This window comes from Tamandua tetradactyla, chromosome 22 (assembly GCF_023851605.1).
Source record: "Tamandua tetradactyla isolate mTamTet1 chromosome 22, mTamTet1.pri, whole genome shotgun sequence".
Taxonomy (NCBI): domain Eukaryota; kingdom Metazoa; phylum Chordata; class Mammalia; order Pilosa; family Myrmecophagidae; genus Tamandua; species Tamandua tetradactyla.
The window spans coordinates 7576185-7599345 of NC_135348.1; the positions used below are offsets into that span (position 1 = coordinate 7576185).

A 23161-nucleotide genomic window follows, 5' to 3' on the forward strand; every position below is an offset into this window, starting at 1 on the left:
CAGGAAATTTGGGAAATTATCATCAAGTCCCATAAAAGAAGGCGGGTAATAGCTAGATAGATTTATCAGTGCTTATTCTATGTGCCAGGCATTGTTCTGTTTCACTTAATTCCAGGAAGTAGGGAGTACTAATATCTCCATTTCACAGTTCAGGAAAATGAAGCACAGAAAGGTTTAAGAACTCGCCCAAGATATGTAACTTGCCAGTGGCAGTGCCAGAATTTAAATCCACACCACTCATACAGTATTCTGCCAAGAAGTGCAGATCTGTAACCAGCCATTTGTGAAGAGATTTAAGAAGAGGTTAAGGAGGTGGTTTGATATCATGGACTAATAAATTAGTCCAATGGATTCCCCTGCATCTTGAACCCCACACCACTGAAAATATCTAGCTTCTCACTAATTCAATCCTTTGCCTCTGTGAGGCGAAGTCATGTGAATTCTGGGTGACTAAGTCCTCACTGGACACCTTGCCATGAACTCTGCCCTACTGTAAACAATCCCTGTCCTGGAACTAGGTGCACCAGCAGCCTACCAGGACACCTGTCCTGCTCTCACTCTTGACCCTGCCCAGATCAGACTACAGAGAAAGGACAGACTCCTAAGCAAAGTGGTTGTTTTTACCTTTTCTTTAAAAATTGGAATCATTTTTTTAAATCCATACAAAAACAGCTGAAATGAACAACAGGATCAACTAATGTTACTGCTTTGCCAAAAAATGAAGAACTACCTAGAGACAACTCAGCTTTCAGACTGAGAAAAAGTTACATGAACATTCAGAACTATCTGCAATTTCTAATTAGAATCTAGGTTCTTTTCCTTTCCTATATCTCCATACTCTGAAAGGCAAAGCATTCAGCACCACCCACATAGACAGTAGTCAGTATGTGAAAGAATGAATGAATCAACGACATATCTTCATGAAATCTGTAAAGCACAGGAAAAACATTGTTACAGTGTTAAGTAAAAGGGACAAGATACAAATTTGTTCATGTATTTTGATAACAAGTATGCTTTTTAAAAACCAAAACCAAAAAAGTTAGAAATATCAGAATGATTTTGAATGCAAGACTAAAGATATCTTTTTATTCTTCTATTTGTTCCAATTTTTCAGAAATAAAAATTCATTATTTACAAACAATGGGTAAAATTCGTTTATTTTTTTTTAACTCCTACTGTCAAACCAGTAATGATCAATTGATTTCTTTATTCTTTAACAATTCTGCAGATTTTATTGTAAGAGAATTGCCAGAATCAAAACATTCTCAGACAGCTGAAAGGAAAAGCAAAGCACTCACCCTGTAAGAGTACAATTCTCCCAACACTATTTTTCTGTCAACATAATTGCTATCGTTAATATTTATACAAGTCAGCAAAAGTATAAAGTTGTAGGTGTATATTCCTTTTAAATATGTAATTAAAAACAAAACTCCACAATTTCCCTTTATTTGGAGCCTTAGTGGTAAGTAGAATGAAATATGCATAACAATGAGGGCTTTTTAAGCCACACACATTAAACCTTTTTTAACTAAAAAGCGCATTGCAAAACTTATCTGACCAAGTACAAATATGCTGATACTATAAAGGTAAGAAAAAGAAAGATAAGATTTTGGAGGATTCTCAACCTAGTAAATGAAACTGTGACCCTGAAGAGAAGAGGAATAAAGCTGTGGCTGTAACTATTTCATATTTAAACTTTAATGTGAAAAAAGAGTCTGCTAGGCCAGGTCTGCTAACTCAAGGTTTTGAGGTTTTACAGTGTAATTCCCCACCCATGAGAAGGACATTACTTATCTTCTTGTCTCAGTAAAATGATTCACCCTTTTTGGAACCAGCAAGATCACTGGGTATGATTTAGATAAAGATTTTGATTATCTTTTTAAGGTCCTAATATCAGACCTCAATCTACAATCATTTTCCTTATGCACAAATTTTATAATCCATCCCCATGTGTCACTGAAATTAATAACAGTTACATGATTATTTCCCTCAAAAGTTAGAAACACAGTAGTGACAAAATATTACAAAGTCCAGCTTTTAAAGTTTAACTCTGACTTTAAGCCAGTCTATCACTAGCATTTGGACCTTAGCAAAGGTATCAGTCGTTCGGACTTGCTTAAGAAATTGGAAGCTGACTTAAATGGGTCATAGCCATCATCTCTGGAATCATTCACAGGTCTTTCATTCTCTGCAAAATGATCAGTGCACATGGTTACAAAGTAACGTGGACACTGTCTGAAAAAAGTTCCAGAAATTCTCATCCAACACATTTGTTCACTTTTCCTACTTGATTGAAAACAGTTCGCTTTAGTACTGCCAGTTTTCAGTGCTCCTGTTCTCCCCATAAAAACCATCACTATTCTTACCAAGTTGTATCATTCATAAAAATGAACTGGAAAAACACCTAGTGGTGAACTCTGTTATCTCCTGTCTCCCTTCCATTTGGATACATAAATGTTTCTGTTCATGTTTCACAGCAGATGGAGCCTGGATTACTGAACTGGAGCTGTACACAGGTAAAATAAAGTCTTAAGAAGCTGTCAGTATTAAGAAGCAGGAGCTCACATTCCCAAAGTCACAAGTGACGCTTCAGCCACCTTGGCCAAGTGCTGCGGCCTCTGTGATAAATCTTCTCGTAGTTCTGCACCTTTCCATATGCCATTCAGGTAAACTACATACCTGCATCACACACTATGTTAGGCTTCTAACTCCTACCTAGATGCTCTCTCCATTACTTTAAAATGTTGTTTAACAGCTGCAGATACTAGGTTTTTCCTGTCCCCAGTCCAATCACATCTGACCCCAGCAAACCTTGTAAGCACTTAATTAGCCTAATGGTGGGGGGTGGGGTGGGGTGGAAGGCACAGCCAGAGGCAATACTCTGGTTATTTTTTAACTCTTCTATTTTTTATGTATGCTCCTCTTTCCTTGTTCCTCAGATTTTAAATTTATTAGGGGCAAGATAGTAGAATGGCCTCTGAGTTTTCCTAGAGAAAAGCATTTTCATGAAAAGATATCTCTCTCTTTTTAAAAAAATTTATAACATTTTTAAACATTCATAAGTTTTTTTAAAAAAACATTACTAACATGGGGATACAACTACCTATTTCACAGAGGAATAAATAATCAATCAAATTACTATAGATGAAAGTATTTTTAAAGACGATTTCAGACAAAAAACACTATTATTGTAACTATTATAGCCCTTGGGATAATTCTGGGATTTATTAATCTGTGTTGTAATGAAATAATTAAGCCACCAATGGGAATAAACAAAATAAAAAGCATTTGGCCCTCTTCTACAATTCATAAAGGTATGAGACTGGTTTTGCAAAATAATTTATGAATCTGCCTTTAAAATATGCTGTCAACAGAATTAGGATACAATTCATTCATCCTTTCAAATATCTGATGTGCTCAACCCCACCCCAGATGCTGATGATACATGAACAACACTGAACAAAATCCCTTCATGAAGCTGACACCAGGGTGGCAGAATAGGGACCAAAAGTTTGTAAAGTATTTGGTATTCCAAAATGAATGGTAAATACTAAAGCAGAAGATACGGTAGTAGAAAATACGGAGTAAGGAGAAGAGGTGTGTCTAATCCAGCTATATGGCGAGTAAAGACTAGGGGATGAGAAAACACCTGGAAACCTTAGGCTTCTTGTGGTAACTAAGGTAAACGGGTGTAAATGAGATAAAGAGGAAAAGTGAAACTAATGCTAACTTTCTGAAGGCAGATATGGTGATGGTATGATGAAGCTGTTAGCATCATTAGGGTAGAAGGGGTGGAAAAAGGACTGGTCAGACATATTCAGAATACTACTTCTCTCTCTTTACTCACCACCGATGATATAAAAGCAGGGGAAGAAGTTTTATCTGGAGCACATGATGCTCCCGGCTCCCTCCTGACTCCTGCCAATGGGGGATATGGCAGCCTCCATCAGAAAATCACCCGACTATCACATAACCTCCTTACTGGCATCCCACTCAGTCTTGGCCTGCTACAAAATCCATTCAAAGGAATACAGGCATACCTTGTCTTACTGCACTCACTTTTTTGCTCTTTGCAGTAATCTTTTACAAATTGAAGGTTTGTGGCAACCTGACTTTCAGCAAATCTTTCGCCCCATTTTTCCAACAGCATGTGCCCGCTTCATGCCTCTGCCCCACATTTTAATTAAGGTATGTCCTTTTTTTTTTTTTTCAGATATAATGCTACTGCACACTTAAAAGACTACAGTACAAAAGGTTACACGCTCTATAGTTATTCTCCAGAAACCTACAATCTCCAGATGGGTTCCTAGGCCACATAAAGTCCTGAAACCCAGAGGGGCCAGCCTCTCCAGAACCACGACTAGTTCCATCTTCCTATTTCATATTCTCAAGAGCCCTTTCCAACATGAAAAAGTGAGAATGGGCAGTGCCCAAATACCCCTAAAGATTTCGAGAAAGAGCAAAGGAGAAGTCGAGTTACAAATGAGTATGACTGCTGAATCATAATATAGGTATTTCTTTTAGTCTCTAGTGTCTTGGAAAAGCCAGAAGTAAAAACCTACAATTGTGGAACTGTAACTCACACTAAACTTTGAAATCTGTTCTACAACTAATTGTTGCTGTTAGCTTTGAAATTTATTGCTTTTTTGTATATATGTTATTTTTCACAATAAAAAAAGAAAAATAGACTACAGTATAGTACAAACATAACTTTTATATGCCCTGGTAAACCAAAAAATTGAAGCGAATTGCTTTACTGTGATATTCACTTTATTGCAGTGCTAGAACCCAACCCACAATATCTCCGAGGTATGCCTGTAGTCAACGTACATAATGAAATACAAAAGTTAAGGAGAATTATCCAAGAAAATCTACATAGAGGTTAAAGAGATAATTTAGTGATAAAAGATGCTTTTCTGCTGTTCTCTTTCTGTTTTGATTTAATAGGCAGTAAGAGTGATATTTACCATAAGTTGGCTAAAAATAAAAACCTCCTATATAATAAGTTTATTGCTGGCAAATTAAGTAAAAACGACCCTAAAGAGCTTGAAGAAAGCTCCAAGAGATACAAAACCTAAGAAATCTGCTTGGGAGTTCATAGAAACCATTTATGAAGAGAAAGCTGGGAAGTGAGAGGCTGGGAAAAAGGCATTCAGATCTGAATCAGCAGACTCTCATTTCTCTGAGTCAGTTCCTCATGACAAGGCTGAGTACTAGGAACTCAGGAGATGCCAGCAACCAGATTAGCAGTCACTGTCAGCAGGGTCTCGGCTGAGAGACGGTGTCATACCAGGGAAAAGAAGTCTGGCCTCAGTGGCAAGGGCTATATCTAGCTCTGGTCCAGTCATTCACTAACCCCATGACTCTAAAGAAAGACTCAGCTTCCCTGAATCTCAATTTCCTCAGCTGTAAATAAATGAGTGATGATGATAACTTCCTTTACCTATCTTACTGGGCTGGTGAAAAAGTCAATTATAAGCATGTGAAGAGCTGTAAAGCTCTAGACAAATATGCTGTTATTTTTTTTTACATACATGAGTCCCAAGATACTGTCCTATGAGTTGCTAAACTCATAGATGACTGCATTTTATTTTTTCAACATGAAGCCAAGATAAATAACTCTGGCCACAATGACATCTGGCAAATGATTTTACTCCAGAAAGTTAGTTACCTCCTGGTGTGGCTTGGCATTACATACCCCAGAATAATATATTCTTAATCTTAACCCATTCCTGTGTGAGTAGAATCCATTGCAAATAGGACCTTTTGATGAGGTTACTTCACTAAAGGTGTGGGCGGACTCAGAACTGGTCTTAATCCCTGTCATTTATGGAGAAGACCACAGAGGAAGAAGCCAGGGGAGCAGCCAGAAGCTGGAAATCAACAGAACCAGGAAGAGAAAGAAGACAAAAAAATCATGGCCAACTCTCTCTCCAGACAACACAACAAGCAAACTCACTGCCCTCCCCCTGTCTACGTGGGACATGACTCCCAGGGGTGAGGACCTTCTTGGCAACGTGGGACAGAAATCCTAGAATGAGCTGAGACTCAGCATCAAGGGATTGAGAAAACCTTCTCAACCAAAAGGGGGAAGAGTGAAATGAGACAAAATAAAGTGTCAATAGCTGAGAGATTCCAGAGTTAAGAGGTTATCCTGGAGGTTATTCTTAGGCATTAAATAGGTATCACCTTGTTAGTCAAGATGTAATGGAGAGGCTGGAGGGAATTGCCTGAAAACATAGCTGTGTTCCAGTAGCCATTTCTCTTGAAGATGACTATATAATGATAAAGCTTTCACAGCGTGATGTGTGATTGTGAAAACCTTGTGTCTGTTGCTCCTTTCATCTACCTTGTCAACAGACGAGTAAAACATATGGAATAAAAATAAGTAATAGGGGGAACAAATGTAAAATAAATTTAGATTGAAATGCTAGTGATCAATGAAAGGGAGGGAAGTGCTAGTGATCAATGAAAGGGAGGGGGTAAAGGGTATGGTATGTATGAATTTTTTTCTGTTGTCTTTTTATTTCTTTTTCTGAATTAATGTAAATGTTCTAAGAAATGGTCATGATGATGACTATGCAACTATGTGATGATATTGTGAATTACTGATTATATATGCAGAACAGAATGATCGTAAGTTAAGAATGTGTTAATTTGTTGTTATATTTTTTTAAAAATTTAAAAATTAAAAAAAACAAAACATGGCCAGTTCTCTGGAACTCTAAGCAATCAAGCACTGTAAAGTAGACTCAATGTCAAGTCCCTTAGGAACAATAAACTCTAGAACAAATTAGTGAAAAAGCTAAAAAATTATATCGATAAAATAATTAACTTCCAAATGAATATATGACTTTTTTTCCACTGATAAATCCCCCTTTAACCCCCTGTGTAGTATGCCTTCACTCACACCAATTTCCCCGTCCTAAAATGACCATCTAACTCTTCAAGCTGAATCTTCTAAGCTCTTTCAGGACCCAAACCAGGGGCCATCTGTTCTGTGAAAACGTTCAACAATGGCCCTTTTCTAAAGACCTTTCAACATCTATAATGGGAAGGAAAAATGGGCCCTATATAACATACCTCCAAAGTATTCTCTAGTTGTTTTTTATAGCAAAGAACTGCCGCTATAACCATGGTTCAACTTTTCTCTTTGGCTATGCATCATAGAACAAAAGTCCCTGTATCTTACACACTGCCCTCGGTCACAATGTAGGAAGAACAGCTGCAGGATATGTGCACAGTTCCTTTAGAGGAACACGTGTGGAAGTGGTTTATTCAAGGTAAGCCTGAATTCCCATTTTTAGTAAAATAAATAATTTTCAAAATTTTTAACTGTAACTGCAATTGTAAGGTATTAATCTCTTCCTGTACCTCATCACATACATCAGAAGGTTGGAGTTCCCATTATGAACCCTGAACCACGATGAGTTTCCTGAGGACATGGATCATGTCTTTAATTTCTTGTATGTTTTGTTTGTGCGGCTAAGCTAGCATGGAGCAGAGAGAAGGCATTTAGTAGGTTCTTAAATTAGCACCTTTCAAACTAACCTCTTTTCTGTCGTATTTACTCAGGCTGCCTTGAGAATAGCCCTTCACCTAAGTTCTGAAAATAGGCACTCTCAAGGACAACAAAACCTCATTAAACTAAGGCTCAGTGTGACATAGATTCAGATGTTCCTCGAAAAATAGTTACACGTTTAAACATCTAACTGTATTTGATTAACTCAGAACACAAGCTAATGTTAACCCTGATATTGATTCTTAAAGGGATTCAGTTATGGTATATTAGAATTGTGGTGAACGTTGGTTTCATTTTATTTATTACTACAGAATTTCTAAGGAAAGAGAAACTCTTCTCTAAGGAGAACTTTTCTTACTGGAGGGAATTTCAGGTACTTAAGACAGTACTCCTTTTGTTTATTAGAGTGACATCCCAGTACACTAGCAACTTCAATGGCATTACAAATACAACTGACTCAAGAATTTGGTCTTTAGAGGTAAAACCATCTAATACAGTCATTTTCAAATATTCCTTGGAATAATTCAATGGGAGTGGTGGCAAACAATAGAAATATAATGTGAGCCACATATGTAATTTTAAATTTTCTAGTAGCCACATTTTTTAAACCACATTTTTAAAAGGCAAAAAGAAATAGGTGAAATTCATTTTAATAATTTATTTTATTTTATCCAATATACACGAAATATCATCCACATGCAATCAACATAAAATATTATTAATGAATGAATCATTTTTCCTTTTCTCCATACTCAGACAACTACTGTGACTTTTACACTTAGAGAACGTCTGAATTCAAACTAGCCTCATTTCAAATGCTCACTAGCCACATGTCATTAGTGACCATCAGAATGGGTAACAGAACTCTAGAGAACTCTTAAAAAAAAACTACAGTGGTGGGATATGTGTTTGATTTGCCTCTGTTCTACCTACAAACCCCTTCACCATGACTGACGCGAAAAGATACAAAATATAACCTGGGACCAGTGGGAAAGTCGTTACAGTCAAAAAGAAGCTGGTCCCTTCCATCATGCCCTATACAAATAGAACTGAGAAGAATCATTACCCTTTTTTATAAAACCATAGTTTCAGTGCAAGATGAAGCACATTCACTGATCTCAAATGCCATAATAATGAAAATGACATGACAGGTGAAGTGAAAATTGAAGAATTATGGGCATCAAGCAAGAATAAAGAAAACTCGGAAGGTATAATGCCAGTCTAACTCTCTATAGAACAACAGAACAACTCTTGACCATTCATTCCTCCCTCCCCTTCCCTCTTCTCTCCAAATCCAGTCGGTAAACAAATCTTATTGCTTTCTCTCTGTGTCTTTACCATGGCATAAGAGGGGAAGAAAGGCAGAACAACTTATAAACCGAACGTTGTATTATATTTTGAACAGTAAAGAACCTTGTCTCTCATTCTGATACTTTGCATAGGCCTCTTCATACATGGTTTTACACTTGGACTGGTAAGATTCTTGGAGTGTGTCTCAAGGTTCTTGGAATCTCTAGAAACTTGCACACACAGCTTCACCCAGTAAATGTCTATTAGATCTCTGGGCCCTATGACATACGTATCACTATATTGTGCCCTTGGAGCTCAATGTCAGTGAATGGCCTAGCCAACAACAAATGTGCTGTTCTTTGCCTTAACAGCCTTGATTTCTAACCTCACCCATCTTCCAAGATGACTTTAGCTACAATCTCCTACCCTTGCAGCTATCTTATTCCTTCCAAAACTGCTCTCTGGCCTTACATAATCTTTCAGTCCCTTGACATCTCTTCCTTTATTAAACTCATCCTAATTTCACTTCTTTATCTTGTACACCCCATGTGGTAGTTAGGTTCAGGTGTCAACTTGGCCAGGTGAACATACCTAGTTCTGTTGCTGTGGACATGAACCAATGGTACATGAACCTCATTCGTTGCTCATTAAATCTGCAGTTGGCTAGGAGGTATGCCTGCTGCAAAGAATGATGTTTGATTTAACTGGCTGGTGCTTAAATGAGAGAGCACAACGTAGAGCAGCTCAGCATACCTCATCTCAGCTCTCGCACGCAGCTTGGCCCAGGCCTTTGGAGATGGAGAAAGAAATCACCCCAGGGAAAGTTGTTGGAATCCAGAGGCCTGAAGAGAAGACCAGCAGAGATCACCCTGTGCCTTCCCTGGTAAGAAAGAACCTCAGCTGAAAGTTAGCTGCCTTTCTTCTGAAGAACTAATGAAATAAATCCCCTTTTATTAAAAGCCAATCTGTCGCTGGTGTGTTGCATTCTGGCAGCTAGCAAACTAGAACACCCCACTAATCATCATTTCGATTCCTCACTCCTATGTCCTTCAGTTGGAATGGCCCCAAAAACCCATTCCAGGATCAAGCTGCCCTTCACCTTCTCCACTCTAAGGCACTGAGTGCTGCACAGTACGTCCATTGTACTTGGCTCCTAATGTAGTTTTTGTGTGTTCATTTCCTCTACTTAACATAAGCTCCTTGAAAACAGAATCACATCTTTTTCCTCCACTTGTTACCAGAAACTAGTATATTGCTTGACATATAGAAGTCACTTAGTGAATGTTTATTATCCAGAATCAACCCACATTCACCTTTGCCTCCTTCTATGGGATAAAGGTTTGCTTCTACTAGTCTAAAAACAAAACTAGATAGACTCTGAGCTCTGGATCTCATTGTCTCTCATCTCCTCAGGGATATTACTTCATCACTTGATGCTCCATACTCCCTACCTTTCACCTATTTGAGAGCCTTCCACAAGGCATGTAATGAATTCAAGATTATAGATTTACATAGCCCTTGTTTTTTATTATAAACAAAACAAAAAACATGTGGGAAATGAAACACAGAGGGCTACTATTGACAGTCCAGGCAAAGAGGCATTACACTCTGTAAGAACACAGAAAGCGATGACATGCCAAGAAAGAATTTCCTGCATCTCAACAAGTGGTTGGTTGTGACTGTTAGAATTCCTGGTATCACAAAAGATAACAGCATGAAAGCTCTTTCAAGGTTCTCAATGCAGAAGAAACACCTAAAGTCTGCTGTGTTTGTAGATACTTAAAATTAAAAATGAAAAATAAAGAGACTGGGGGCAATGCTGCCTGAGAGTGTTTAAGAAGAAACCACAAATTCCTATCAGCAAAAACTCCACCTTCTTATTTACTGTTGCCCCCTTCTCTTCTTCCACCTACTTCTTTACCCTCATCCCTCTCCTGTCCATTGAGTCAGATTTTCAGAAAGTTGGTCAACAAGTTCTAATCATAATTTCCTGGTTTTTATTTTTAGAAAATCATCTGCAGGTAAAACGGAAAGAAACTGAGTATATTTTAAAGTATGAGCACAAATAACAAAAGATTAAAAAATATATTTAGTATCTAAATCTTCAAATGAGAAGATAACCTAAGGAAGTGCTAAGTGAAAGGAAAAATATAGTCACTGTTCAAATAAATAAATGAACCATCCTTCATAAAAAAAATCTTACCCCCTAAGATCAGGAACAAGACAAGGATGTCCATTATCACCACTATTATTCAACATCGTGTTGGAGGTTCTAGCCAGAGCAATTAGACAAGAAAAAGAAATACAAGGCATCAAAATTGGAAAGGAAGAAGTAAAACTATCACTGTTTGCAGACGATATGATACTATACGTCGAAAACCCAGAAAAATTCACAACAAAACTACTAGAGCTAATAAATGAGTACAGCAAAATAGCACGTTACAAGATCAACATTCAAAAATCTGTAGTGTTTCTATACACTAGCAATGAACAAGCTGACGGGGAAATCAAGAAACAAATTCCATTTACAATTGCAACTAAAAGAATAAAATACTTAGGAATAAATTTAACTAAAGAGACAAAAGATCTATACAAAGAAAACTACAAAAAACTGTTAAAAGAAATCACAGAAGACCTAAATAGATGGAAGGGCATACCGTGTTCATGGATTGGAAGACTAAATATAGTTAAGATGTCAATCCTACCTAAATTGATTTACAGATTCAATGCAATACCAATCAAAATCCCAACAACTTCTTTTTCAGAAACAGAAAAACCAATAAGCAAATTTATCTGGAAGGGCAGGGTGCCCCGAATTGCTAAAAACATCTTGAGGAAAAAAAACGAAGCTGGAGGTCTCACGCTGCCAGACTTTAAGGCATATTATGAAGCCACAGTGGTCAAAACAGCATGGTATTGGCATAAAGATAGATATATCGACCAATGGAATCGAATAGAGTGATCAGATATAGACCCTCTCATCTATGGACATTTGATCTTTGATAAGGCAGTCAAGCCAACTCACCTGGGATAGAACAGTCTCTTCAATAAATGGTGCCTAGAGAACTGGATATCCATATGCAAAAGAATGAAAGAGGACCCGTATCTCACACCCTATACAAAAGTTAACTCAAAATGGATCAAAGATCTAAACATTAGGTCTAAGACCATAAAACAGTTAGAGGAAAATGTTGGGAGATATCTTATGAATCTTACAATTGGAGGCAGTTTTATGGACCTTAAACCTAAAGCAAGAGCACTGAAGAAAGAAATAAATAAATGGGAGCTCCTCAAAAATCTTAATTATGGGAAAATGCCTTCCAAATGTAAGTGCTCTGCCATTATGACAGATACACATGTGCATGCATGTGCACACACCAATCCTAGTCTTTTAGAGGCTCTCAGATTGAGGCACAGGGCAAGGGGGAAGGAGATGGCAGAAGATTACTTAAAAATCAAGAGGACGAGGAGCAGTTGTTGGAGTAACATGTAACATAAAGAAGAATAATCTGAAGTAACTGAGACACCACAAATCCACGGAGGTCCCCTCTTGCTCTGGGAAACTCAATGAGGCATCATCACTTCCTGTTGTGGAGAAACTGTTTCAATTTCTTCTAACTTAACAAAGAAATAAAATACCAACGGCAAGGTATTTTACAGTCCAGGTTACATCTCAGTGGTAGATGACAGCAACATTATCTGTATCACTGGCAAATGAAACCTGGTTATCTTCCCAGTATGGGCCAAAAAGGAAATGCTGTGAAAGATTTGGGTAAATTACACTGGACACCAATCAAAAAGGTACACAAGCAGAACACAGCATCATAAATTATTTAGTTATTTAGCTAACATAGCTGAGTTTACCAGGAGCTCAGCACAATGCCTTACTTTCACTATCTTATCTAACAGGTATACTGACTATCCCCATTTTACAGATATGAAGAGATTGAGGCAGAAAGAAAACTGGCCCAACTTCTTAGAACTAGTAAGAAGAAGAGGTGAGACTCAAACCCAAAACGCACACACACATACACTCTTAACTGCTGTATTTCCTACTGCACCTTTTTTGGTGAGAAAAAGGAAAGACTATAGAAACAAACTGTAAGTACTAAAATTTACACTGGCACTATATGGAGACTGCTTAGGGCAGAGCCTGGTACAGTCAGTGCTCACTAAATTCACTGTCATTATTCTATTAGGGTGGATTAGATTGAACAAAGTGAATATGTAGGAAAGCAATATCAGGTACAAGAAATGGAACTTGTTTTCAAATCATACTGCTGTGAAAGTCAGTGAATCTTTGCTTGTTACTACTGCTCCTTGAAAATCCAACAGATTCTAAAATAATTCATTACTAGGGTCACTCTTCCACTACTCTCCAAACCTTTAAAGGCTTTGAACAAGACAGTCACAGAAGCACAGCAAGTCTCTTCTCCCTGTCCCTTAAGGGAAGGCATTATTTTCACCCAGAACACCTTCACCAAATTATTAGGACTAGCCAGGTTCCCACCAACTCTGAAATGGAGGGAGGGTGGACAAACTCCATTACATTTAGTCAGAAACTATATTACTTTCCCCATAAGCTTTTCCTTTTACGTTGTTTTTATTCTTGACTAAAGATAAAGCAAATGAGGTGAAAAAGTCAAGTGGCTTCTCCTACTACATTATGGCCATAGCATACCTGACTGCCAACAAAAACTGAATGCCAGGAAATCCTGTGAGCGTGGGTTTAGAGAGCTGTGGGCAGGGAGGCTGTGACAACTATTAGATTAAATACACATTTCCAATAGACATTAACACTGGCATCCCTCATGCCATTGAGCCTGTCGATTCTACGTGGAGCCTGTATTTACCTTTTCTTAAAGAATGGATCAACTTTTCTAGAGGTCTTGCCATATATACAGCCTCTTCTCCCAACAGGGGAATGAATCACACTAAGCAATAATGTGTTACAACTCCAAAAGCTTCCATAAGGGCACCTCAGCTAAACTAGAAGATGATCTTTTCTGTCATCTCCTGAATTGGTTTGCTAATGCTATTGGAATGCAATATACCAGACATGGAAGAGCTCTTATAAAGGGATTTATTCAGTTGCAAGTTTACGTTACAGGGCTATAAAAGTGTCCAAACTAAGGTATCCAGAGAACAATACCTTTACTCAAAAAAGTCCAATGAGTCCAGAACACCTCTGTCAGCTGGGAAGGCACAAGGTTGGTGCCTCCTGGGGTCTTTGGCTATCGGTTTCAAATAGCTTCTTTGGGGACATTTTCTTTCTGCATCTCCAAACACATGGGTCTTGTCTGCATCTGGGCTCTGTGTTGGCACTCCAAGCATCTAAGCTTCCTCAAAATATTTCCCCTTTTAAAGGACTCTAGTAAACTAATCAAGACCCACCTTGAATAGGCAGAGTCACATTTCAATCTAATCAAAAGGTCTCACCCACAAATGGGTGCATCAATCTCCATGGAAACAATCCAATCAAAGGTTTCCACCCTAAACAATAGATCTGGCTCATAAGATTGGATTAGGAAAAGGACATGGCTTTTCTGGGGTACATAACAGTTTCAAACCAGCACATCTCCCTTCTTCATTGTCCCATATTTCTCCTAAAATTAGCCCATCAAAATCCCCAAATGAAAAGTAAAAATATCTTCACAAAGGAAAGAAAGCCGAGGCCAAAGACATAAGCTTACAATGTGAACTGAGTTCTTCTTTTTATTCATTTATTCAAAATTTCTTGAGTGTCTATATGTGCCAGGTGCTATGCCCTGAAGTGAACAATACAGACATAGCGTAATCACCCCGTCCTCATGGTGGGGTGACAGAGTCATGCATAGGCAATAACAATACAGCAGGATAAGGTGCTAAGTGCAATAACTGTGTTTGAGAAAGAAAAGAGCAGACCTTTCTAGTCTGCTAGGGAATAGGAATAGTATCAGCAAAGGCTTCAAGTTATCAGAGGGAGTATGAGTATGAACTAGGTGTGAGATACTATTCTAATCACTTCGCAAAAACAAACCCCTTTAACCACGCCATGAGATGGTTACTATTATTCCTCACAAACTACAGCACAGAACAGCTAAGTAACTAGTTCAGGATCATACAGCTTTTAATTACGTGATGAGGATGGGATATGAAATCTGAAGTTCAGTGCCAGAGTCCATGTCCATCTTAACCACTGTGTTAGTTTGCTAGCTGCGAGAATGCGATATAAAAGCAATGGAAGGGCTTTTAAAAAGGGGAATTTAATAAGTTAGAAATTTACAGTTCTAAGGAAGTGAAAGTATCCAAATTAAGGCGCCAATGATAGGTTACCTTTATTCAAGAACGGCTGATGGGTCAGGAATACCTCTATCAGCTGAGTAGTCATGTGGCTGGCATCTGCTGGTCCCTTGCTCCTGGGCTCCGTTGCCTTCAGCCTCTGTTCCTGTGATGGTTCAGCACGTTGTTCTCCAGGGCTGGCTTTCATCTCTTGGCTTCCCTTGGCTCTCTCCCGGTTCTAGCTTGCTTAACATCTCACGGCAATGCCTGCTGGGCTCTAAGCATCTTCAAACATCCGTGTTTCTGTTCTCCAAGTGTTGGCTTCTATGTCCGCTATGCTCTGGAGTTTGTTGGCTCTGAGGCTTCTGTCATTTCTCCAAAATGTCTCCCCTTTTAAAGACTCCAGGAAACTAATCAAGAACTACCTGCAATGGGTGGAGTCACATCTCCATCTAATCAAAGGTTATACCCATAATTGGGCACGCCACACCTCTATGGAGATAATCTAATCAAAAGTTTCCAGCACACATTCTTGAGTCAGATTAAAAGAAATAGCTGCTTTCACAAGCTTAGCTCAGGATTAAAACGTGGCTTTTCTGGGATACATACTAGATTCAAACCAGCACAACCACACTAGATGGAAGTGGGTAAAGTTAAAGGAGTTTGGGAAGATGCAAATTCAAGGACAAAGAAACCTATACAATGGGATAACTCAGAATTATTTGAGAAACTGAGAAAAGATCACTTTGACTGGAGTGAGGAATGAGCAGGAAGAGATGAGACAGGGACAGGGTCCATGAAGAATCTTTCCAGCCAACTGAAGGAGTATGGACTTGACTTGAGCTCCAATGGCATGGTTCCACACATCTCAGTTCCAGAACGAGCACAAGTCTAATAAAAATAACACAAACTTTCAACGGCCTGCAAAAATATATAGGTTTATGATGATTTTAAAACTAAAGAAGAGGTATTTTAGCTATAGCTGGGTAATATTTTTTAATTTTTATATTTTGGCATGGGCAGGCTTTGGGAATCGAACCCAGGTCTCCAGCATGTTAGGTGATAACCATTTTTTATTTTTCAATAAGTGTAAAACAAGGGAATTTGCTCTACTCATAGGGCTAACAACTAGCTGAAATGCAATGCAGGAATCAAAAGGACTGTGTTCCAGACCCAGCCCCACCCTGTGTAACTCTGTGACCATGGCTAATGAGCCTCTGTTTTCCTATTCTGTAAAAATAAACAAAACAGCTTTGGAAAATAAAACACATATAAACATGAGCTATTACAGTTGAATCCACCTTATCAATCATACTTTTTCTGAAATATTGGTCTTTATCATACAATAGCACATTTAACCAATAAGTACTTCCCTCAACACGATTTTTGGAAAAGAAAACCGAGGAAAAAAATGTCTTTTTGTACATCAAATGATTCTGAACTTCACCATCCAAAACCTACAGCATGGTTCACTTCAGCTCTGAAACTATCACCACTACACTTCATAAGCTAAACAAATCTTTCTTTGTCTTTGCCAAGGAAGAGAAATGATTCCATTAAAAGGGCCTTTGGCTAACTGTACTCATGGGGGGCAGGGAATATTCCAAATTTTCTCAACAAGAGATAAGAGTGAGAGTCTTCAATCCCTGGTCACCTGCTCCTAGATGGTTAGGAGACTGCTGCAGACACCCAGAGTCACAGGTGGTGCTTCTGTTCCAAACACAAAATTCAAAATTACAGTATTTAGGGATTAAGAGAAACCTTAGGGCCTTGCAAAGCGAAAAAGACTCAGAAAATAATCTCTCCCTAGTGTTTCCTAAACTCACCCCTCCCAGAAATTACTTCATCTAAACCAATTAAAGTGGCAACTTTAAGGTACAGCATCATGAAGAGAGAATCACGATTAAGCAGAAAAAGAAACCCCAAGAGATTGAAATCTCAATACCTCTGACTCTGGTTATCTTGTCATTACTTTTCTCGGAAATAAGAAGCAAGATCTCACAGAATGAAGAAAGCTGCAGAAGCCAATAGGAGCCTCTTCCCAAACGAGGCTGTGCTTTTTGGAAAATAAAAGCTACTATCAACTCTCATTACCATACAAGGACAGCCACAATTTATGGGTAAAATAAACATTTTCAAGCCCTGCTGAGTCCACTTATTTCAAAACTGATATCCACAAAATCCAAATGTCAAGAACCAACGTCCAATAACCCCTTCAGACTACAAAAGCATGTTATCTTTGCACTAGTACACCTAGGTTTTTTTGTTTTTTATTTTGCATGGGCAGGCACTGGGATTTGAACCTGGGTCTCTGGCATGGCAGACATTCTGCCAGAGTCACCGTCGCACCACCCTAAACCTAGGTTTTTGGTTTTTGGTTTTAAACTATGGCCATTTCTAAAAAAACAAGTTCTCCTTTATTCATCTGATTCTCATATACCACTAAAAATTTTACTATATGAATTACATTAGCACACAAGTATTTGGTCACTTGTTTTTATGAGGTAAACCAGCAGAAACCTAGACTATTTATCATAAATAGAGAACTTTCTCCAGAAAACAAAAACAGAGATAAACAAATGGTTCTCTGGAAGGAGAACATAAACAGAATGGCCTTTCAATGCTCAGTGTAAAAACTGAACTTAACATTCTCATAACGGATGTGGGTGAGACACTCGTTAAGGACAGGACCAAAAAACAAGTGAGATCTTTTGAGGGTCTGTGTACAAACAGATAAGCAGCAACTAAGTTTCATTTCAGGCAAAGGTCAAGTCAGTTTAGGTGGGGATGCTATTCAAGCTATTCTTATAACAGACCTGAGGTTCTAAGCTTTGCCCCAGAGAAAGGGTTTGCAGGCTGTTGGAAGTGGTGAGCATAGCGGCCTTCCAAAGTAAGGAATTACTTAAGTCATACATCAACTGCGGGGAAAAAGCCAACAAACTGCTGAAAAATCAGATATGATGTCAGAAACAAAATGAAAATTACCTTGCCTTCGTACTGTTAAAAATTATATTTTTAAAAAACAATAAAATAATCACTCTATAGAGTTAAGTCTCTGAGGAATGTGATAACCTTGTAGGTGGGAAGAAAGAACAAAAAGAGGGAAAACAGTAAGAGGCACAGACAGAATTTGTTAAATTCAGAAGTACCAGCACTTGGAGATGTCCTTCAGCTTCAAAGAGGTGTATTTATGCAGAAATTCAAAAAGGAACTTTACATATAAAAGCTAATAAATTTGTATTTTTCTAATTAGTATTACTAACTAAAGTAAATAGGTTCTAATGTATTCAAATATTTATCGAGCACTTACTAAAGTACTGGATGTCAATGCTATGCACAACAGGGACATACATAGAATGTTTCTTGCTCTCAAGGCATCATCTGGTAAAGGGTACGGATAAATAGAACAGCTAGTAGAACGTGGTAAATGTCATAAAGAAAGAATCACTAAGCTCAGCAAGGGAGTTCAGAAGGACCAGCAGGCCCATTTGGGGCAATCACCAAAGACAATCAGAGGTGGCACCTATACCGAGTATGGAAAGAACAAAGAGATTTTGACAAAAGTCACATGGGGCAAGAAAAGTCTGAAGAGCAAAATATGGATTTCCTAGGCCATTTGGCAAATACTGGCTTGATATCTTCTCTGGCAACTACTACCTAATGAACATCACCACTTACAGTGTCCAACTGCTCTCAAATTCAAGATATACAAAACCAAACATATATATATTATCTATATACACACATATATTCCCTATTAAAAAATCATTTCTCCTTATAACTTCTCTATTTCCACGAATTATGCTACCATTCTCCCATTTTGCCCAGGCTCAAAATCTCAGTGTTACTTTATAAATTCCTAATTATTTTATTATTTACTTTTTGCTTACAGTTCCCTCTCTCCTACTTTCACTTCCTGTACAAATTTCCTCTGAAATATGCCTCTTGTGCATTCTTTTATCTATACCAGTTAGGTCCTCAAGGAAAATATACAGAGAGAAAGCAGTGGAAGACAAACCTTTAATTACTTGCTAACTTTTGACACCAAATCTTAGTCTCAAATCCTAGTAAACTATCTGGACCAGGTCCCAGATCCAGACAGAACCAGATGGAGAATTCCAGTTGTGAGGATTTTAGACCACCCAAAGCATCAACCATTGTAGGTCAAATTACCTCCTGCCCCTCCCCGATAAGGTCACACAGGAATATCAATCATACTGATCTGATTGAGGAAAGAAAGGATCAGTTCTGAGAATGTCGGACAGCAAAAGAAGACATCAGACCTATTTGCCCCAATATTCAGGGCAGAGTTGGTCAAAGCCCCACATTCCAAATAATTCTAAAACGGGAAGAAAAAGGAGTCTTCTAATCAGAGGGATGCTATCCGATAGAGTATCAACACTTTGTTTTCAAGGGGTAGAGAGAACCTGTTATCTCATCTTTGAAGACCACCGTACTTTCCCCCTAAATATCTGTGAGTAAACCTCTGTGAGAAATTAAGTTAGAGACCCAGTGACTTATACATAAAGGTTTCTAAAATAAACAGAGTTGCACAGGTCTTAACACACAATGGCAATACTTTAACTCCAGGGAAGTTATCTGTTATGATCCGGTGATTAAACTACAACTCTGACAATCAGTCACTATCTTAACATAACTCTGAGAAGAACTCTTCTCATAAACAGCTATTATAACATGCTAGATGGGCAAGGAGGATTCAAGACAACTCACAAGGTGCAGAAGAAACTCTCTTATAACAAACTACTCAGAGAAAATGGAGCACTTAAGATATAAAGAGATATCTATATCTGGTAGGTTGAACAAGTACAGAATTTGCCACAGGCTGGGTGAGAAGCCATAAAAGTGGGTGCTTGGTATTATTATTTGTATCAGTTTTGTTTTTTAACTCTGGAGAAAAGAGAGGTCAGGGTTAAGAGTAAGTAATACAGATATATCCTGCTTTCTGGTATCATATCAGTAAAACTGTACTAACTTGAATCCCAGCAACAAAATTTAAGCTAAGGTATCTGTTGAAAAAGTTGCTTCACCCAATCCGCTACTGAAAACTACAGGGGCTCCCTACTGCCTTTAGAGAAGGTACCACATCTTTTGGTGAAGACAAGCTACATGCCATTTTCCTACAATTCTGAGATCATCCAGAGATGGAATTAATAGAAGGAATTTGGAGGGTGGGGAGTGGGGAGGAGAGACATTTAATATTTAAGTCTTTAAGAGATCATAAGAGCCACCATTTATTGAATACCTAATATATACTAAGCACTATGTAGTGCAATTTACACATTATCTCTAGTTTTATCTCTAATCTTCAGAACAAACTTGCAAGAAAGCTTTACAAATGGGGGGAAAAAACTTTCAGAAAGATTAATAAGCCCTGCACTGTAAGATGGGGGGCCAAATTTGAACTCAAGAATGTGATTTCCTAACAGTCCCTACTCTATTAACCTTCAAAGTATAGATTGGAGACCCCCCATATACTCTTTGGGGTCACCTAAATTAAAAATGCATGTAAGCTCCTGCACAATCTGGGCCTAAAGTATTAACCTCATGGAGAACACTCTTATTCCAGAAAAACCTTTTTTACTCTTTCATCATTATAATAATGGTCTAATGAATATCTATCTACATGCACAAAAGCTTTTCTTTTGAACATCCTCACATGCAGAAGTTTTTTCCTTTAAATTTCTGGGTCAAAAGGGTAACAACATTTTTATGTCTAGAAAGCACTGCCAAACTGAAATTGCAAAAAAGCTTAACAATCTGAACAGATGTTGGACTACACGAGTGATCAACAACTAAAGGTAGGCTACAGTCTCTGTTTTACCACCACCAGTATTGTTTCTTTAACGTACTTTAAATCGTTTCCACCAAACAGTCACATCCTCATGCTGCTGGTGGGAGTATCAACAGGTGCAACCTCTTTGGAGAGCAATTTGGCAGAAATTCCATGCTAGGTCCTTATCCTAGAAATACATTTGAGCTTTTTTAAAAGAATCTTCAAACCAGGAACTTCAACATTTCTAACAATAAAGTCTGAAAATAATCTAAATATCCAGGGGACTGGTTAAAATCAGTATGCTTGCCTGCCCACTAGAATTATTAGGGGTTGTTTTTATAAAGAGTGGCACAGTTTCTGGTAGCAGTGTTCCTGATCCACAATGAATGGAGGCGACCTAAAGGTACATAGATGAGGAATGGAAGGGGGAACTACTGTGTATATGTACAATGGACTACTGAATCACAAGAAGGAATGAAGTTGTGAGACATGCAACTAGATGTATGAAACTTAAGAGCTGTATGTTGAATGAAATGTCAGAAACAAAAAGACAAATATTATTAAGCCTCAATCATATGGACTAATACATAAGTACATGGTATCTTGAATAGGGCATGAGATTTTGTTGGTTTGTCCAGGTTAGTGCAATGCCCTGATAAATTCTACAGTGACTTGGACAGCGAGTAAGGATGCATTTGCAAAGTCCCCTTGGGGGAATGAGGAGAAAGGGGGAAATATTCAACTTTCCCATTAAGAGAATTCCTGATATTCTCCCAAGCAGGGGAGACAACGAACTCAATAGGCTGAGTCCTTGATCTTGAGTTTCATCCCTATGAAACTTATTCCTGTAAAGGATAGGCTAAGCCCACTTAAAATTATGTCTAAGAGTCACCCCCAGAGAACCTCTATTGTTGCTCAAATGTGGTCTCTCTCTCTAAGACAACATGGTAAGTAAACTTACTGCCTTCCCCTCTATGTGGGACATGACTCCCAGGAGTTTAAATCTCCCTGAAACATGAGACAGAACTCCTGGGATGGGTCAGGACCCGGCATAAAGGGATTGAGAAAATCTTCTTGACCAAAAGGGGGAAGAGAGAAATGAGAAAAAATAAAAAGTCAGTGTCTGAGAGATTTCAAACAGTCAAGAGGTTATCCTGAAGGTTATTTTAGGCATTATAAAGCTATACTTTTTTTTTAGTTTACGAGTCGTATTGGAGTAACTACAGGGTAGTACATGAAATTGTAGAGCTGAGTTCCAGTAGCCTTATTTCTTGAAGATGACTGTATAATAACATAGCTTTTATGATGTGACTGTTTGATTGTGAAAACCTTGTGTCTAACGTTTCTTTTATTTAGGGTATGGATGGATGAATTAAAAATATGGATAAAAAATAAACAAATAGGGGTATACAAGTAGTTCAGTGGTAGAATTCTCGCCTGCCATGTGGGAGACTGGGGTTCAATTCCTGGCCCATGTACCTCCCAAACAAACAAAGAAACAAAAATAAACAAAAAATTCAACAAATGGTGCCACAATAACAGGATACTCACATGGAAAAAGAATGAAATGTGACCCACCATACAGCATACAAAAAAATAAATAAAAATAAGCAAGCAATGCCGGAGACCTGGGTTCGTTAATAATAATAAGCAAGCAATAGGAGGAACAAGGGTTAAAATAAACTGAGTAGGTGGAAGTACTAGTGGTCAATGAGAGGGAGGGATAAGGGGTATGGTTTTTCTTTTTTATTTCTTTTTCAGGAGTGATGCAAATGTTCAAAAAATGATCATGGTAACGAATACACAACTATGTGACAATATTGTGAGCCGTCGACTGTAAACCATGTATGGGATATTTGTATGTTAAGAATGTTTGAATGTTAAGTTTTATCAATAAAAAAATTTAAAAAAGAGTGACACATAAGACCCACCCCAGACCAATTAAATTAGGATCTCTGAGAGAGCAATCTGTGTATTTAAACATCTCTAGGTGATTTTAATACTTGCCCATACTTTGGAGAAAGAATACCAGAAAACCACTGGCAAAACATACAACAGTATGTACGGCAACCACCATTTCGTGTGAAGGAAAGAATTTTTTCTTATATTTGCAAAGAATATTTCTGGAAGTAGGCAAAAAAAAAATCTGTTATAATGATAGCCTTTGAGAATAGGAGTTAGACGTATAAGATGAGAGACTTATATTTAAGCATATATGATATTATATTGTTTAATTTAGAAGGTACATTTAAAATTAATCATCTTGAAAAAATTAAATCATAATTTAATTTATA

General features: G+C 37.9%; 1 protein-coding gene across 3 annotated transcripts in view; it reads right to left on the reverse strand.

Moving 5' to 3' along the window:
• The window catches only part of FNIP2 (folliculin interacting protein 2), a 152093-nt gene that overhangs the window by 117669 nt on the left and 11263 nt on the right, over positions 1 to 23161 (reverse strand). Inside the window, exon 1 of one of the 3 annotated variants that reach the window (XM_077139663.1) lies at positions 18384 to 23086. The exons of the other annotated variants lie outside the window; for them this stretch is intronic. The gene's annotated coding sequence lies outside the window, so the exon portion shown is untranslated. Of the gene's footprint in view, positions 1 to 18383; positions 23087 to 23161 lie in introns of those variants that run through there. 3 annotated transcript variants of the gene reach the window in all.